The sequence below is a fragment of the Bubalus bubalis genome, chromosome 6 (assembly GCF_019923935.1).
Source record: "Bubalus bubalis isolate 160015118507 breed Murrah chromosome 6, NDDB_SH_1, whole genome shotgun sequence".
NCBI classification, from domain to species: domain Eukaryota; kingdom Metazoa; phylum Chordata; class Mammalia; order Artiodactyla; family Bovidae; genus Bubalus; species Bubalus bubalis.
In genome coordinates this window covers 11469108-11483812 of record NC_059162.1, presented here as the reverse complement: position 1 = coordinate 11483812, position 14705 = coordinate 11469108, and the positions used below count along the sequence as shown (strand labels likewise).

General features: G+C 37.8%; 1 long non-coding RNA gene across 1 annotated transcript; it reads left to right on the top strand.

Annotated features, from left to right (window-relative positions):
* Nucleotides 1–9126: 9126 nt before the first annotated feature.
* On the top strand, nt 9127–14463 carry LOC112585530. The gene is made up of 3 exons (XR_003109899.3): nt 9127–9276; nt 12401–12484; nt 12640–14463. It is a non-coding gene; the product is annotated as an uncharacterized LOC112585530 (long non-coding RNA).
* Nucleotides 14464–14705: the final 242 nt, after the last annotated feature.

The window sequence follows — 14705 nt, the reverse complement described above, 5'->3', positions numbered from 1 at the left end:
GCTTACTTCTAGTCTTTTCACAAGAGAAATTTATCTTTATTTTAAATATCTGTATCTTTTTAAAAGATATTTCTTCCATTTTAATTTTCTGTTACTTGGAGTCAAATTTGATCCTAACTAATCCAGAATGTTAGCTAAATATCAATCTAAAGTTAATACTTTTGGTTTATGAAAGGTTTACCTATAACTCTTTACTTTTTTTCATTGTATTGACACATATGCATTATTTATTTTTTGCTAAGAGTAAATAAATATTTTGACAATAGCACCCATGTTATCTGTATATAAGTTCATTTTTACCTACACATTTTCTAAGGCAAGGAAGCAAATGCAATCATCATCTGAAATTTATATGAAATTGCTATTTAAATGTGCACCCATGGCTGATTCATGTGAATGTATGGCAAAAACCACCACAGTATTGTAAAGTAATTATTCTCCAATTAAAAAATTAATTAATTTGAAAAAAGAAATCATAGTAAACTTCTAGGAAAATGATAGAGTGAAATATTTAATAATTCATTTCACTGAGATAAATCCAAAATACAAAAAGTAATTTTTCTACATCGAATCTAGTAGGGCGGTTTAACTTACACACAAGAACCAAAGAAGATCTATAAGATACATAGAAAGTTGGGGTAAAATTTTACCATACATTCTCACTCATTTTGAATAAAATGGAAGGTTGGTGTCTGTAGTTTAGAAGAATAAATTCAATGCAGGAAAGAATTAACAAAGGCTTCTGGAACCTTTGTTGTAACTCTAGAGAAAAAATTATTGTGAAAATGAAGAATAAATTAATATATGAAAGATCATCCTTAGTCTTGCTATGTTGTTTCATGTCTAAGTGCTTTGCTGATGCTGACTTCCCTACCCAGGCTGCCTTCTATCCACCAATGTCCATTGTGGAAACTTACATTCAACATTTAATGGTCAATGTAAATATCACCCTCTCAGTGGGACCTTAACAAGATGACAGAGTAAAAGGACCTTGAGTTCATCCCCTGTCAGGAGCACACCAAAATCACAACTAACTGCTGAACAACCATCAGTAAAAAAGACTACCGAACCTACCAAAAAAGATATTCTATATCCAAAACATAAAGAAGAAACCCAACAAAATGGTAGGTAGGGCATCCTTGTGACATAATCAAATGTCACACTCCCCAAGTGGAAAACCTACAATCTGGAGAACAATTATATCACAGAAGTTCTCCTTCAGGATAGAGAGCGTTAAGTTCCACATCAGGATGCCCAGCCTGGGGATCTGGCCTTGGGAGGAAGAGGATCCAGAGGATTTGGTTTTGAAGGCTAGTGGGGCTTGAATGCAGGTGCTCCATAGGAAACAGAAACTTTACTCTTGAAGGGTGCATGCAAGGTCTTATGCATACCAGGACCCAAGGGAAAGAGCAATGGCTTTATAGGGGCCCAGGCCAGACCTGCCAACTGGTTTTAGAGGGTCTCATGGGGAGGTGGGGGCAGCTGTGGCCCAGTGTGGGGACAAAGACACTGGTGGTGGAGGCACTGAAGAATATTCATCTGTGAGCTTTCCTGGAAGCCACCATTTTGGCATTAAGACTTGGCCCCACCCAACAGCCTTTAGGTTCCATTGCTGAGATGTCTCAGGCCAAACAACCAACATGAGAGAAACACAGCTTCATCCATCAGCAGACAGGCTGCTTATAGACTTCCTGAGCCCATGGCACTTCTAGCCTTGCCGCTTGACGCAGCCCTGCTCACCAGAGGGCAAAGACTCAGCTCGATTCACAAATGGGTAAGCACCAGTCCCTCCCATCAGGAAACCTGCAAAAGTGTCTAGACCAGCTTCACACACCTTAGGGCAGACATCAGAAACAAAAGCCCTACAAACCAGCAATCTGCAGAACCAAGTTCTGCGAACACAGATCAGAACTTTCCTTGGCATCAGCTGGTACCTGGGCTTGGGTGATGAGAGGATAGTGTACTTATGGAACATATAATGCATCTGCTATAGAAAACCACTTCTCCCAGGTCAAGAAACATAATTAACCTTCCACAGATATTAAAATGCAAGTAGAAATTTAGACAAAATGAGATGGAAGGAAGAATATCCTACAAATAAAAATACTCTATACAACAAGGCTCTCATTCAGATTTTACAGAAAAAGTAAAAGCATACAAAAAGCATACATGCAAAATCTAAAAGAATTTGGCACCACCAAACAAGCTTTACAACAAATGCTAAAAGAACTTCTATAAGCAGAAAAGAAAAGGCCACAATTAGAAACAAAATAGTTATGAAATTGGAAACCTCATAGAAAAGGCAAACATACAGTGAAGATAGAAAATCATCTACACACAAATATTTAAACCAGTAACTGTGAGAAGGGAGGGTACAAATGCAGGATGTTTGAAATGCACTTGAAATTAAGAGATCAGCAACTTAAAACAAGTGTGTGTGTGTGTGTGTACATAAAATAAATGGGGGGCTCTGGGGCTACTATGTCAAAACCTTATGGTAACTACAAATCAAAAATCTATAATAGACAAACACACAAAAGAAAAAGGAATCCAATGCAACACTAAAGATAGTCATCAAATTGCAAGAGAAGAGAACTAAAGAGTAAGGTAGAAAAAAGACCTACAAAAAAATACAAAACAGTCATCAAACTGGCAATAAAAACATACTTATTAATAATCACCTTAAATATAAGTGGATTAGATACTTCAACCAAAATTCATAGACTGGCTGAATGGATAAAAACACAAGGCCTATATATATATACAAGAGACCCACTTCAGATCTAGAGACACAAACCGACTGAAAGTGAGGGCATAGAAAAACGTATTCCATGTAAATGGAAATCAGAAAGCTGGAGTAGCAATACTTAGATAAAATAGACTTTAAAATAAAGACTATTACAAGACACAAAGAATGACACTGCATAAGCGCCGAAGAATTGATGCTTTTGAACTGTGGTGTTGGAGAAGACTCTTGAGAGTCCCATGGACTGCAAGGAGATCCAACCAGTCCATTCTGAAGGAGATCAGCCCTGGGATTTCTTTGGAAGGAATGATGCTAAAGCTGAAACCCCAGTACTTTGGCCACCTCATGCGAAGAGTTGACTCGTTGGAAAAGACTCTGATGCTGGGAGGGATTGGAGGCAGCAGGAGAAGGGGACGACAGAGGATGAGGTGGCTGGATGGCATCACTGACTCAATGGACGTGAGTCTGAGTGAACTCCAGGAGTTGGTGATGGACAGGGAGGCCTAGTGTGCTGTGATTCATGGGGTCGCAAAGAGTCGGACACGACTGAGTGACTAAACTGAACTGAATGATCAAGGAATCAATCCAAGAAGAAGATATAGCAATTGCAAATATATATCTACCCAGCATAGGTGCACCACAATATATGAGGCAAATATTAACAGACCTAAAAGGAGAAATTGGCAGTAATATAATAGTGGGTGACATTAATGTGCTTTGTCCATTAATAGACAGAGCATCCAGACAGAAAGGAGATACATGCCTTAAAGGGCATATTAGAATAGATAGACTCTACTGATATTTATTGAGCATTCCATCCAAAATCAGCAGAATACACTTTCTTCTCAAGAGCACATGGAACATTCTCCAGGACTGATCACATGCTGGGCCATGAAACAAACCTCAGTAAAGCTAAGAAAATTGAAATCATATCAAGGATCTTTTCTGATTGCTATAAAAATAATTGATCACAATGCTATGAGATTAGAAATCAACTACAAAAAGAATCCCTACAGAAACACAAGCATGTGGACACTAAACAAAAGGCATCTAAACAACCAATGAAATCAAAAAGAAATTCAAAAAGTTTCTAAAGACAAAGGAAAATAAGAACTTGATGACATAAAACCTATCAGTTCAGTTCAGTTCAGTCGCTCAGTTATGTCTGACTCTTTGCGACTCCATGAATCGCAGCACGCCAGGCCTCCCTGTCCATCACCAACTCCTGGAGTTCACTCAAACTCACATCCATTGAGTCCGTGATGCCATCCAGCCATCTCATCCTCTGTGGTCCCCTTCTCCTCCTGCCCCTAATCCCTCCAGAATCAGAGTCTTTTCCAACGAGTCAACTCTTTGCATGAGGTGGCCAAAGTATTGGACTTTCAGCTTCAACATCAGTCCTTCCAATGAACACCCAGGACTGATCTCCTTTAGGATGGACTTGTTGGATCTCCTTGTAGTCCAAGGGACTCTCAAGAATCTTCTCCAACACCACAGTTCAAAAGCATCAATTCTTTGGGGCTCAGCTTTCTTTATAGTCCAAATCTCACATCCATACATGACCACTGGAAAAACCATAGCCTTGACTAGACAGACCTTTGTTGGCAAAGTAATGTCTACAGAGTTACAAACTTAACATCCAGAATGAGTGTTTTAATTCTTTGTAAAAATTTACCAACAGTGGTTTGACCCGTGCTTACTTTATTCTTATCATATAATTTATAAAATATTTTTTCTATGCCTTGGTGAATTTTCATAATTCTTTCTAAGTTTGAATCAGGTTCCAACATTTTATACTTGTTTTCAGTTTTGGGGAGTCTCTGAAATTTCCTTAAAACTGAAGTCTTCCACAGGCATAACTTCATTTGAGACACCTTCATCAATTTTATAACAACCATTCTCCTCGTTTATGTTGATAAGTTCCTCTATCTAGGTTCATATCTATAATTTCTCAACCAGTGGCAATATCCATCTTCCTCAGGCCAGCTATTTCTTCAATGACTTCATTAACATTCAGTTCAAATCTCATTTCCAGCATTTTCATTTTTATCTTTGTTGGTCAATTCATTGTTTTATTATTATTCAATTAAAATGTCACAGAATTTATTATTGAAATACAAGGAGACAATCAAGTATACCCTTTGATGTCTGTTCATGGAAAAGAATAACAGTCAATGATAAACTTTGTGAAGGGTTGTGATTTGTCAGTGATATCATTAGTTATTGATTGCATGCTTATTTATTATTTCCATAGTGATTATTTTCATAGTGATTATGGATTATTTAGTTATTTCCATAGTGATTCATGGAACTAAAAATTAGTAGTTTTGTACTTTACTTACATTTAATATAATGTGGCAACTGAAATTTGAGCCATGCTGTTGGGGAATTGGTGTTATTTAAAGAAACCCTGGTAACTAAAATTTGTGTGTATTGAAAGTGTGCAAAGCAAGCAATACCTATATTAGACAAAAGAAGACTGCATTATCTGTGGATCCCTAAATTTTCCTTGTTTTTTTGCTTCTGCCAAGTGACCAGCTTAGAGCCATTTCTTTGTTATTGTTGTAAGATAGCTAAAACTTATAAGACATGAGAGAAATGACAGTAAACTTCAGTTTTTTTTAAAGTTGACAAATACCAGAAATATATTATTCAGAAAAATAAGATAATTTTGAAATTAACATAGACATACCTCTAATAGTATATCCCTACATGTTTAGCTACATGCTTTTTGATTGCCTCTTATGATAGCAGTTTGTTATATCATTTTCTCCAGGAAACATGAAAAGATCATTCAGTCTGTCTCTAGCATAAATTGATCAGATTTGTTTTTCTTTTTTATTGATTGTTTAGAAGAACTCCTTTTTTGTTTCACAATTTATTGCTACCAATGTAAATTTTAAAATTTGTTTTAAGACTATGTTTTAAAGCAGTTTTTAGGGTTACAAGGAAATTGAGAGGAAAGTGTACAATTTGCCCACAGTCATGTCCTCACCATCATCAACATCACTTTCCATATGGCGCTTTTTTTTTTTTTTTTTTTTTACCAAGGATAATCTACATTGACACATCATAATCACCCAAAGTCCATAGCTTACCTCAGAATTCACTCTTGGTGTTGTATATTGCATGGGTTTGGATAAATGTATTCTTCATTTAATATTGTAAAGAGAATTTTCACTGTCGTAAAAATTCTCTGCACTCTATTCATCCTTTCTTGCCTAGAACCACTTATTAATATTAGTTTCCTGAGTTAGGCATTTCAAATTGAGTGAATATTATTCAATGTTAAATTCATGTGAAGGAAAACCTACGATCAAGTTTTTTCTAAGAATAATTAAAAAAATTTTCTAGCTAGAGTATAAAGTAACCACAAGATTTCTTTTTATCTTCCTGTTTAGTAGGGTGGATTTTTTTCTGGTCCAGTCTTACTGAGGACGTAATACAAAATCTAATCAATGAATATAGTAAAGTTGAAGGATATAAAATCAACACACAGAAATCCCTTGCATTCTATACACTAATAATGAGAAAATAGAAAGAGAAATTAAGGAAACAATTCCATTCACCATTGCAATGAAAAGAATAAAATACTTAGGAATATATCTACCTAAAGAAACTAAAGACCTATAAATAGAAAACTATAAAACACTGGTGAAAGAAATCAAAGAGGACACCAATAGATGGAGAAATATATCATGTTCATGGATTGGAAGAATCAATATAGTGAAAATGAGTATACGACCCAAAGCAATTTATAGATTCAATGCAATCCCTATCAAGCTACCAATGGTAATCTTCATGGAGCTACAACAAATAATTTCACAATTTGTATGGAAATACAAAAAAACCTCAACTAGCCAAAGCAATCTTGAGAAAGAAGAATGCAACTGGAAGAATCAACCTGCCTGACTTCAGGCTCTACTACAAAGCCACAGTCATCAACACAGTATGGTACTGGCACAAAGACAGAAATATAGATTAATGGAACAAAATAGAAAGCCCAGAGATAAATCCACGCACCTATGGACACCTTATCTTTGACAAAGGAGGTAAGGATATACAATAGATTAAAGACAATCTGTTTAACAAGTGGTGCTGGGAAATCTGGTCAACCACTTGTAAAAGAATGAAACTAGAACACTTTCTAAAACCATACACAAAAATAAACTCAAAATGGATTAAAGATCTAAACGTAGGACCAGAAACTATAAAACTCCTAGAGGAGAACCTAGGCAAAACACTCTCCAACATACATCACAGCAGGATCATCTATGACCCACCTCCCAGAATATTGGAAATAAAAGCAAAAATAAACAAATGGGACCTAATTAAACTTCAAAGCTTCTGCACAACAAAGGAAACTATTAGCAAGGTGAAAAGACAGCCTTCAGAATGGGAGAAAATAATAGCAAATGAAGCAACTGACAAACAACTAATCTCAAAAATATACAAGCAACTCCTACAGCTCAATTCCAGAAAAACAAATGGCCCAATCAAAAAATGGGCCAAAGAACTAAATAGACATTTCTCCAAAGAAGACATACAGATGGCTAACAAACACATGAAAAGATGCTCAACATCACTCATTATCAGAGAAATGCCAATCAAAACCACTATGAGGTACCATTTCACGCCAGTCAGAATGGCTGTGATCCAAAAGTCTACAAGCAATAAATGCTGGAGAGGGTGCGGAGAAAAGGCAACCCTCTTACACTGATGGTGGGAATGCTAACTAGTACAGCCACTATGGAGAACAGTGTGGAGATTCCTTAAAAAACTGGAAATAGAACTGCCTTATGATCCAGCAATCCCACTGCTGGGCATACACACCAAGGAAACCAGAATTGAAAGAGACACGTGTACCCCACTGTTCATCGCAGCACTGTTTATAATAGCCAGGACATGGAAGCAACCTAGACGTCCATCAGCAGATGAATGGATAAGAAAGCTGTGGTTCATATACACAATGGAGTATTACTCAGCCATTAAAAAGAATACATTTGAATCAGTTCTAATGAGGTGGATGAAACTGGAGCCTATTATACAGAGTGAAGTAAGCCAGAAGGAAAAACACCAATACAGTATACTAACGCATATATATGGAATTTAGAAAGATGGTAACAATAACCCTGTATACTAGACAGCAAAAGAGACACAGATGTATAGAACAGTCTTTTGGACTCTGTGGGAGAGGGAGAGGGTGGGATGATTTGGGAGAATGGCATTGAAACATGTATAATATCATATATGAAACGAGTCTCCAGTCCAGGTTCGATGCACTATACCGGATGCTTGGGGCTGGTTCACTGGGATGACCCAGAGGGATGGTACGGGGAGGGAGGGGGGAGGAGGGTTCAGGATGGGGAACACGTGTATACTCGTGGCATATTCATGTTGATGTATGGCAAAACCAATACAATATTGTAAAGTTAAAAAATAAAAAAATAATAAATTATTAAAAAAAAATCGAAAATCTCATGCCCAACTTGTATCTTTTTTTGGAGGTCTCAAGACTACCTCATCATCTGTATGGCTAGTGTAGCCAAAGCCCTTGGGAATCAACCCTTGACAACACTCTGGGAAGTTCAAGTGTTAATGTTCATTTCTAGCTCCAATTTTCAATGTCTCATTTGATTGTTTTCTGGACAATTTCTTTAATCTTATGAGGTGAGCATATATTGAATAAATAATTTATAAAACTATAGTTTATCCAAAATATCTACATTTTTATAGTAGTTTTTGTTGTTGTTGTTATTCTTTCCTGGCTTCAATCTTGCAAAAAAAGCATCTTACTTGTCATGCTCATATGTAAGCATGGAAATTGAAGGGTCAAGTGATGTGGAAATACTCTAGGCTTTAAAATTTAACTGAGGTGGTGAGCAGAGTTTAGAAAGAATGGATAGGAAAATTAGGGAGGAGTGCTGATAAAATAGAGATGGGACCCTAGGGACTCAGATTAAAGGTAAATAGAGAACATTATGGAGTCATAATAAAGTAAGTAAGAAATGAGGACCAGGAGGCAGAGCTGGAAAAGACTATGTAAATAAAAATGAATATGAACACAGACCAACTCAAAGAATGTTAAAATTGAAACGGAACTGAAGAATATAAAATTATTTTAGTCCAATCATTTTACAGTGGGAGAAACTGAGACCCAAGACAGTAATCAATGCATTCTAGTAAGGGGTTTATCCTAGATCTCAGGATGGGACTTTTCACTGCTGCAGATGTGAGAGGCAGGAGGACCCAGAACAGAAGCTGAAACTGCTGCTGGGAACCAGGAAGGGGAGAGAATCACATGAAGAAGTGCTGATGGGGAAATGAAACTTCAGGGAAAGGCATGTGGCTCTGAGAAACAGTGGGGTTTCTTGAGCAAGAAAGTGGGCAGAGGGTGAGGTTTCTGCTGGCAGAGAGGGGATGATGGAGTAGAGTGTAACACTGTGGGGTGGACACATGCCAGTGGAGTGCTGAGGACAGTGATCTCTAGCGGGGAACCACTCGCTGACGTGAGCTTGGTGGAGGGCCAGGTAAGAGCCCAGGCAAAGGTGAGTGTGAGCACATCTATAACCTGAGCACCAATAGAGTGAGAAGATGGAGCCTGGGGAAGGTGGGTGACAAAGGAAGAGCACTGACACCCCCAGAAAAGGCAGGGCCCTCAGACAGGCTGGATTCTAATCAGGAGATGTTCCAGCCGTCTCAGGTTATTCTTTGGGGATCATGTGTATCTAGAGGGCCTGTATAACCACCTCTTTCTCTCCCTATTGGAGATTTTCAGGCTCTTGGATCTCTGTTAATAATTGTTCACTGGTACAAATTGTTCACTGGTACAAATTTCCCTTCTCGCAAATCCTACTTCTTCCACTTCCTCCAACCTTTTTCTTGGGGAATGATATATTAAAATATGAGCCTTTGTGTATAGTACTGGCATATGTAGGAGTTTGGATTATTTTTCATGAAGGCAATTGAAATATTTTAATTATGAGTTTGACAAGATCAGGTGTGCATTTTACATAGCAACTCTGAATCAGAGTGCTGAACAGAGAGGGAGAGGATTTGGATTGCATTGTCCAGATAAGGGATTATGGCAATGACCTGAGTCACACATGATGAAAGTAAGGACTAAATGTTAGTAGGGTTAGAGATAAAGAGGCAGATTTTACAGATTATGGAGAGAAATGCAGTGGTGACTGTGAGGAGAGATAGGTTTGCAAAGAGTGTGCATTACTAGTTTTCTGTTTAGATGATTGACTGAATATTATTATCATGGAATTGGATGACACCTTCTAATTCCTCTGAAGGAAAATTCCTTAAATATTTTTTAATTTCTTTTCTCAGTCCTATTCTTTCCTATGAAAATAGGAAATAGAATTAGCTCACTGGTGAGTCTAGGAAAGAAATTGGGTTTGTGATATGTCTCAACAGCTTCCTCCTGCCCTTTGCCTCTGGAGTCAAGCTGCTCTCACAAGTGTCAGTTCTGGTTTCCTCCTTCATCCCTTGACTCGACCAGACCCTTGGGGAGGGTTTGCTTAGAGGCTTTCTAGCACTTCTTGGACTAGGTAAGTGTATTAGTCTGCCTGGGCTGCAGAGGAAAACACACAGCCTGGATGGCTTCAACCATAGACATACTTTCTGACAGTTCTTGAGACTAGCAATACAAGAGAACTTGATTTCTTGTGAAGGCTCTCTTTCTGGCTTGCTTATAGATAGCCACCTTCCTGATATGTCTTCAGATGACCTTTACTCAGTACCTGTGAGGAGAGACAGAGAGAGAGAGGGAGAAAGGAGGAAGAGGGAACTCATTCTGTGTCTTTTCACATAAGACCCCACTCTTAAGACCTCATTTAACTCTACTTTCTTAGAGTCATCATCTCCAAGTATAACCACCTTCGGGGTAGGGTTTTCAACATGTGAGTTTAGAGGGGACACAAATAATCCATTTATAAGAGTAAATAAGTCTACTTCTTTTGGTTTTCAATACCAGCAACATTACTTGGATTATACAGTTAAGGGAAATCATCTAGAAGATTTATCAGAAGTGAAGTTGACAATTTGATCCATATATCAATTGCTCTCTATCTTTATCTCATTTGGATTTGAATTCAGGAGGTAGGAAAGGATAGTAGTTACTGGGCTCTATAATACTGACTCCCTTAAAATATCATTACTTCTTCTACTCAGTTACTTTAAGTCTATGTCCATAGTCCAACAACCATTATGATTCATTTCATGCACCTAGGAATGTTGTTCTCTCCCCTCCCTCACATGAGTTCCTCTTCACCCTCCCCTAACCTATACCATGAACCTCACTTATCATTTACCCTCCAACTTATTCAAATCAAAACCTCAGTTCTTGGCATTTGTCCCTTATGCCCTTTTCCCAATCCCACCAATTCTTCCCTTCCCTGTTCCTGACTGAATATATCATTGACTCACTCTTATACACTTATAAAACCATCTCCTTCTCCACATTTTAAAAAATAAGTCTCAGGTTCCGATATAGTTCCTCTCATTTTTTTCATTAATCTCTCTTTCTTCTTCCTCCCTCTTCCCAGATCCCTTTGAATTACAGGTGAGAGTTGACTGTGAGCTGCATTCTAGGGAAACCACAAAAGGGTTTTTTCAGGCAGCTTATCAAGGATCAGATTTCTTGAGTTTCCAAACCATGTCATGGGTACCATCTCCAGAGGATAAGAGTAGGGTCCAGAGTGTCTGTGATCTAATCAATCAGCATGAAGGCATCAAGGAAACAGTGCATAAACTCATCAGCAACATCTGTCCCCAATTTCTCTTGGGTCTCCTCAATGCAGGCAAGATGTATCTCCAGAGGCAAGATTGGTACAGCCCCCTTTTCTAAGATCTTTCTATATAAGTCTTGTTCCTTTCCACCATTCCTTTCAAAATTAGGAAGGGATAGTTTAAGAGGGAGAGGGGTTACTGGGCAAAAGTTCCTAGAGGAACTTTAATATTACTGTGGATATTTTGTCCCTAAACTGTCTGCTAGAGTCCTCATATGAATATTTTTAATGTCTTTTCCAGTGAGACCAGAGGCTTGGCTGACCAGTAGCCTGATCCTTGGTTCAAGTCAGCTACTGCTAGCTTGTCATGTCTCTGGCTTCTACCCAAAGCCTGTTTTGGTGACATAGATGTGGGGTGAACAGGAGCAGCCAGGAACTTAGCAAGGTGATGTTCTGCCCAATGTTGATGGGATCGTCACATGATCATGCATGTGGATGCTGAGGAGGCAACTGGCTTTTCTTGCCAGGTGAGGCATAGCATTCTAGGAGACCAGGACATCTTTCTCTACTGGGATAAGTAAGATGGAATTTTTGAGTGTGCAAAGGTGATTCTTGAGCCTAGAAGTCAGGGCAAAAGAAAGTTTGATGATGGCAGAACTAAGTGAGAGAGATATTAAGAAGGAATTAATAGAGATGATTACAGAAATGCAGAAATGGAATATGAGGGACACTCAGATATAAGAGCTTAGTGGGGAGATGAAGAATCCTTTCCAACATGTATGAGAATAAAGTGGCTAAATAAGATAATTGATGGGACTTATGCCTAGTTCGTATGCTAAGGCAGGCAAATCAATAGATAGAGCAAAATTGGCAGTGCATTTATTATGACATCTAGGTGTCTCTCTAATATTCACAGGGCATCATCTTTCCATGAACTTGATGCAGTGATTGTGCCCCTAATGCTTTTGATGATCCTTGCATTATGGATTAGGAAGCACTGGTGAGTTTTGTATTTTCTCCTCTCTTTCCAATTTCTTATTTTATATTCCATTTCATTTTTACTTCTCTTAGCTTTCTTCTCTTGACCTCTCTCCTCTTCCTCAACCACTATTTCCATCTTATTTAGAATTTCTCCCCATTTCTCTTGTTTCACAGTTCATATCAAGACATCCCACGAGATTCTTCACCATGCCTTACCAATCTGAATGAGTACCCAACAGCCCAGAAGCCTAGGAGAACATAGTGATGCCACTGTTTCTCTTCTCCATTTTTTTTTCTGCTTCTACTTTATAATGATTTGTTAATGCAAGCTATTTTAATTTCTGTAACTCTGCATGGAATACCTTCCTTGTAATCTCAATTTTCTTAGTAGTACTCAACCTTCAAAGCCCATTTCTGATGCCATATCCTCCAGAAGGCTTCCCTGATCCATAAGGAGGAAGGAGTCTCTCCCTGGTCTGAATCCAGACAGTGCTTCAGCTATGCTCTGCTACAAGTATACATTACTTCTTTCCCTGAATTACAGCTACTTAGGTCTTTGTACATCTTCTAATATTTAAGCTCCTTTGGGACAATGGTCATGACAAAGTTGACTTTCTTACATGCAAAGTGCTCAATGAAAATCAAACCAAAACAAAGCAACCTTATCCAAATTGGATTTGTTGTCATATCGACAGACTTCTCATTATAGTCATTTCTGACATCATTGTTGTTATTTGAAACTCTGATGGTCCCTGTCTTGTTTAAATGCTTTTTTTTCCCCCCTTTTTAATGTGGGCAAGAAATTCCATACTTCTTTAGTTACCTCACTTTCTATCTAAACTCTTACAGAAAAAATATAACTTTGCCCTTTGTCACACTTATTTTCTAAATACATTTAGTCAGCTCTTTCAAACTTATCCCAAACACAAGGAGAGAAAGAGTGCAGCCCATGTATGAAGGGCAATGGGCCAAATATATCACTGAATGGTTAAGGTAAGAGCAAGAGGAATGAGCATGGGATCAAAGCAAAGGATGTATATGGAAGGCAAGTCCCCCAGAGAGCGGTTCTGAGATATCCCTGCCTAGATGTTGGTTCCTTTAAGTTTCATTCACTGCATGAGTGTAAGTCACTGAGTCATATCCAACTCTTTGTTACCCCACAGACTGTGGCCCACCAGGCTCCTCTGTCCCTGGGATTTTTCAGGCAAAAATACTGGAGTGGGTTGCCATTCCCTTCTCCAGGGGATCTTCCCAACCCAGGGATTGAATCTAGGTATCCTACATTGCAGGCTGATTCTTTACCATCTGAGCCACCAGGGAAGATTTCATTCACTAATCAAGTAATATTTGTTAAGCTCTGAATACAAGACAATCATTCAACTCATAAACTGGTGGGGGAGAAAGCAACCAAGGTTATTCCTACTTTCTTGAAGTTTACTAAGTTTACTTTCTAAACCTGTGCCCTTTTTACTGGTCATATTTTTTTTTTTTCTGCTTCATTATAAAAATTGAATTAACAGCAGATGTATAATTTATGTAAAATAAAATACATCTATTTTAGATGTACATGCCCATTATTTTGAAAAATATATAAACCTATGTAAACATGATCACAATCAAGATATGAAACATTTCCATTACCCCAATACTCCTCAAATCTATTTGCACTTAAACCATTACCAACTATGTATTATTGTAGCTACTTCATATCTTATGCTAGTTGTTTAGATTTGTCTTTTCTGTAATTTTATTAAAATGGAACAAACTGTATATGCTCTTTGTAGCTGTCATTTTTTCCCACATAGCTTATGGTTATGTCATCTATGTTGCTTATCGGTGCACTAGTATCTATCCTTTTTTATTGTTCAATATGCTCAATAGAATTCCATGTATGAATATGATATTCATACATGAAATTATGTGTGTGTGTGTGTGTGTGTGTGTGTGTGTGTGTGTATGTTATTCATCCACTGTTTGGCTGCTGGTTTGTTTCTAGTTTGAGGTTCTTTTAATAAAGTCACCATTGTTGTTTCTATTTGATTCTTGCATTTTTCATTTGTTTCTTTATTTACATGCTTGGGCTAATTCTGTCAATTTTGGCTGCCTTGCAGTTTGTAGCCACTGATGCCTCACTAAAGAAAATAGGTCTCATTGCAAGTGGAATATTACTCAGAAATAAAAAGGGAAGAATTTGAGTCAGTCGTAATGAGGTGGATGAACCTAGAGCCTGTTAAAAAGAG